This window comes from Entelurus aequoreus, linkage group LG11 (assembly GCF_033978785.1).
Source record: "Entelurus aequoreus isolate RoL-2023_Sb linkage group LG11, RoL_Eaeq_v1.1, whole genome shotgun sequence".
Lineage (NCBI taxonomy): Eukaryota > Metazoa > Chordata > Actinopteri > Syngnathiformes > Syngnathidae > Entelurus > Entelurus aequoreus.
This window is the reverse complement of record NC_084741.1, coordinates 17,755,896-17,760,895: the sequence shown is the minus strand read 5'-3', so window position 1 is coordinate 17,760,895 and position 5,000 is coordinate 17,755,896. Positions and strand designations below refer to the sequence as shown.

Here is a 5,000-nt window from a genome sequence, read left to right as displayed (position 1 = left end):
CTCATGCAGAAAGCTCGCATCATATCCAGCTAATCATCCCCGGGGTGGAAGGACAACTCCACACCAACAATCCCACTCCAACCAACACGCGTGGAATCCATTCCCAATGTACTTTTCTTCACCCACATCAGCGTTATGGTGAAGATGCCAAAGACATTTTTCTAAAGTGAGCGTCGTTATTTGGGCAAAGGCTCCTTTCTTACCCCCCGGGAGTGGTCCTGATAACACTAGAAAAGTATTTGACTGTATACTCACTGGAAAGGCTGGCGTCCATGAAGGCAGCGTCCGCCCACTTCAAAGCCTGCGCCTCTCCTCCATGATGGGAAGGCACGTCCCGCAGTGAAGACGCGCGGTCCAGACTGGAGGAGGAGGAGGAGGATGCACGCGCTCCGGTCCACCCCTCCTGGACCCTCCATTGGCTGACGATGATGACAGCAAAGCCCCCACCCTCTGATGCTGGCCGGCGGCTGAGGACCGTGAGGAGGGTGCGTTTACTGCTCACACAAAAGTTGACCATCTTGAGTTGTTACCATTCCAGGGCTGCAGCCGTCCATTATTTTAGTCATGGAGTACTCTATCAATTACCATATTTTCCGCACCATATGGCGCGCCGGATTATAAGGCGCACTGCGTGTGAATGTGTGTGTGAATGGGTAAATGTGGAAATACTGTCAAAGCGCTTTGAGTACCGTGAAGGTAGAAAAGCGCTATACAAGTATAGCCCATTTATCATTTTATATCTATGTTCGATCTTTTTTCATATATAAAGCGCGCCGGATTATAAGGCGCACTGCCGATGAATGGTCTATTTTCGATCTTTTTTCATATATAAGGCGCACCGGATTATAAGGCGCACTGCCGATGAATGGTCTATTTTCGATCTTTTTTCATATATAAGGCGCACCGGATTATAAGGCGCACTGCCGATGAATGGTCTATTTTCGATCTTTTGTCATATATAAAGCGCACCGGATTTATAAGGCGCACTGCCAATGAATGGTCTATTTTACATCTTTTTTCATATACTGCATAAGGCACACCGGATTATAAAGCGCACTGCCAATGAATAGTCTATTTTTGATCGTTGTTCATGTATAAGGCGCACCGGATTATAAGGCGCACTGCCGATGAATGGTCCATTTTCGATCTTTTTTCATATATAAGGCGCACCGGATTATAAGGCGCACTGCCGATGAATGGTCTATGTTTGATCTTTTTTCATATATAAAGCGTGCCGGATTATAAGGCGCACTGCCGATGAATGGTCTATTTTCGATCTTTTTTCATATATAAGGCGCACCGGATTATAAAGCGCACTGCCAATGAATAGTGTATTTTAGATCGTTGTTCAAGTATAAAGCGCACCGGATTATAAGGCGCACTGCCGATGAATGGTCTATTTTCAATCTTTTTTCATATACTGTATAAAGCGCACCGGATTATAAAGCGCACTGCCAATGAATAGTCTATTTTTGATCGTTGTTCATGTATAAGGTGCACCGGATTATAAGGCGCACTGCCGATGAATGGTCTATTTTCGATCTTTTTTCATATACTGTATAAAGCGCACCGGATTATAAAGCGCACTGCCAATGAATAGTCTATTTTTGATCGTTGTTCATATATAAAGCGCGCCGGATTATAAGGCGCACTGCCGATGAATGGTCTATTTTCGATCTTTTTTCATATATAAGACGCACCGGACTATAAGGCGCACCGGACTATAAGGCGCACTGCCGATGAATGGTCTATTTTCGATCTTTTTTCATATATAAAGCGCACCGGATTATAGAGCGCACTGCCAATGAATAGTCTATTTTAGATCGTTGTTCAAGTATAAAGCGCACCGGATTATAAGGCGCACTGCCGATGAATGGTCTATTTTCGATCTTTTTTCATATACTGTATAAAGCGCACCGGATTATAAAGCGCACTGCCAATGAATAGTCTATTTTTGATCGTTGTTCATGTATAAAGCGCACCGGATTATAAAGCGCACTGCCGATGAATGGTCCATTTTCGATCTTTTTTCATATATAAGGCGCACCGGATTATAAGGCGCACTGCCGATGAATGGTCTATGTTCGATCTTTTTTCATATATAAAGCGCGCCAGATTATAAAGTGCACTGCCGATGAATGGTCTATTTTCGATCTTTTTTCATATATAAAGCGCACTGCCGATGAATGGTCTATTTTCGATCTTTTTTCATATAAAAGCGCACCGGATCATAAGGCACACTGCCGATGAATGGTCTACTTTTGATCTTTTTTCATATATAAGGCGCACCGGATTATAAAGCGCACTGCCGGTGAATGGTCTATTTTAGATATTTTTTCATATATAAAGCGCGCCGGATTATAAGGCGCACTGCTAATGAATAGTCTGTTTGCGATCTTTTTTCATTTATAAAGCGCACCGGATTATAAAGCGCACTGCCGATGAACGGTCTATTTTCGATCTTTTTTTCATATATAAGGCGCACCGGACTATAAGGCGCACTGCCGATGAACGGTCTACTTTTGAGCTTTTTTCATATACAAGGCGCACCGGACTATAAGGCGCACTGCCGATGAATGGTCCATTTTAGATCTTTTTTCATATATAAAGCGCGCCGGATTATAAATCACACTGCTAATGAATAGTCTGTTTGCGATCTTTTTTCATTTATAAGGCGCACCGGATTATAAAGCGCACTGCCGATGAATGGTCTATTTTTGATCTTTTTTCATATATATAAAGCGCGCCGGGTTATAAGGCGCACTGCCGATGAATGGTCCATTTTAGATCTTTTTTCATATATAAAGCGCACAGCTAATGAATAGTCTGTTTGCGATCTGTTTTCATTTATAAGGCGCACCGGATTATAAGGCGCACTGCCGATGAATGGTCTATTTTCAATCTTTTTTCATATATAAGGCGCACCGGATTACAGGGCCCATTAAAGGAGTCATTATTATTATTTTTGTAAATGTAAAAGACTTCCTTGTGGTCTACATAACATGTAATGGTGGTTCTTTGGTCAAAATGTTGCATAGATGATGTTTTACAGATCATCTTCAAGCCGCTTTCTGACAGTCGCTTCCGGATGCGCCGTTTTGTGGGCGGTCTTATTTACGTGGCTCACCTTCGGCAGCGTCTTTGTTGTAGCGGTGTAGCGTGCAAGGACGGGAGTGGAAGAAGTGTCAAAAGATGGCGCTAACTGTTTTAATGACATTCAGACTTTACTTCAATCAATAACGTAGCAGCATCTCCTCATCCGGAAACAACAACATCGGAAGTTTGTCCCGTAAAAAAACGTCCGACCGGAACTCTAATAACTAAAGTTCCTTGGGTGAATAATGTAAACTCACTACACCGGTATGTTTTAGCGCTTTCATGGCGAGTTTACTGACAGATATAAGTAAGAACTTTACACTACTTTATATTAGAAATGGCAACAGCGGAGGATGAATGTCCCATAACAAGAAGATAGAGAAAAAGAATGGGGTCGGCACAGACTACAAAGGCGGAGACGCGCAATTTTTCAGGACTTATGCAGATCCCAAATACAGATCAGCAGGTACCCGAAGGTAAGAAAAGTTGCGTTTGCATAATATTGCGAAACAAAACGCCAGATATGTCTTACCTTATACACACACCATAATAATACTCCTATGTTGAAGCACATCAAGCGGTGTGGCTTCATTGCTTACCAAAGTCCTACTAAAACATTTTGATAGGTTTTTGAGCGCCGTGTGTAATGTTCTATATTTTCAATGGAACATTTTAAATGTTGGTGTTGTTTACTTGAGTCATATTGCATGTCTACACGTATCTCTTATGTTTGACTGCCATCTACTGGTCACACTTATCATTACACCATGTACCAAATAAAGTAGCTTCGAGGTCGGTAAGCAAAAACAGAATTATTCCATACATTAGGCGCACTCGGTTATAAGGCGCACTGTCGAGTTTTGAGGGGGGAAAAAAAGGATTTTAAGTGAGCCTTATAGTCCGGAAAATACGGTAGTTTGCACAGGTGTCAAACTCAAGATGTTATATATTTATGTTATGTTATGTTTATGTTATGTTATATATTACTACCTGGTAGGGCTGTGAATCTTTGGGTGCCACGCGATTCGATTCCATTCTTGGGGGTACCGATTCGATTCAGAATCAGTTCTCGATTCAATACGATTCTCTTTTTTAATAACGTTGGGTGCCAGTTCTACAACTAACTACATTCATTCATGAAATAAATAAATAATAATAATAATACCTGGGATTTATATAGCGCTTTTCTAAGTACCCAAAGTCGCTTTACATGTAGAAGCCATCATTCATTCACACCTGGTGGTGGTAAGCTACTTTCATAGCCACAGCTGCCCTGGGGTAGACTGACGGAAGCGTGGCTGCAATTTGCGCCAACGGCCCCTCCGACCACCACCTATCAATCATCCTTCAATTCACCGGTGTGAGTGGCACCGGGGGCAAGGGTGAAGTGTCCCGCCCAAGGACACAACGGCAGCGATTTTTTGGATGGTAAGAGGCGGGGAGCGAACCTGCAACCCTCAGGTTTCTGGCACGGTTGCTCTGCCCCAGGGGTCGGCAACCTTTACCACTCAAAGAGCCATTTTGGCAAGTTTCACAAATTAAAGAAAGTAATGGGAGCCACAAAAAAAATTAAAATGAAAAACACCGCATACAAAGCTTAAACGCTTTGTGCTATGTTAACCAGGGGTCTCCGACACACGCACCGGCACGCACTTTAATGTGGAAATTTGATGTTAGTGCGGCCCGCGAGTTGTGAATAAATGGCACTTGATAGCGTCATACTTGCCAATCCTCTCATTTTTCCCGGGAGACTCCCGAATATCAGGGTGTGATGACACTGCTTTTGGCGCCCTCTACAGCCTGCCCAAACAGCGTACCTGCTCGACCACATGCAGAATGCAGTTTCAGCTTACTCATGTAAGTGACAGCAAGGCGTACTACCTCAGCAGCCACACATCTTACAC

The 5,000-nt window shown here is 43.1% G+C and overlaps 1 protein-coding gene and 1 long non-coding RNA gene across 2 annotated transcripts in view; one reads left to right on the top strand and one right to left on the bottom strand.

Annotated features, from left to right (window-relative positions):
* Positions 1-350, bottom strand: part of LOC133660590 (5-hydroxytryptamine receptor 1B) — a 9,555-nt gene extending 9,205 nt beyond the window's left edge. Inside the window, exon 1 of the mRNA XM_062064145.1 lies at positions 256-350. The gene's annotated coding sequence lies outside the window, so the exon portion shown is untranslated. The remainder of the gene's footprint in view (positions 1-255) is intronic.
* LOC133660591 (uncharacterized) overlaps positions 242-5,000 on the top strand; it is an 18,216-nt gene continuing 13,457 nt past the window's right edge. The window contains exon 1 of the long non-coding RNA XR_009827836.1: positions 242-485. This is a non-coding gene — a long non-coding RNA (uncharacterized LOC133660591). The remainder of the gene's footprint in view (positions 486-5,000) is intronic.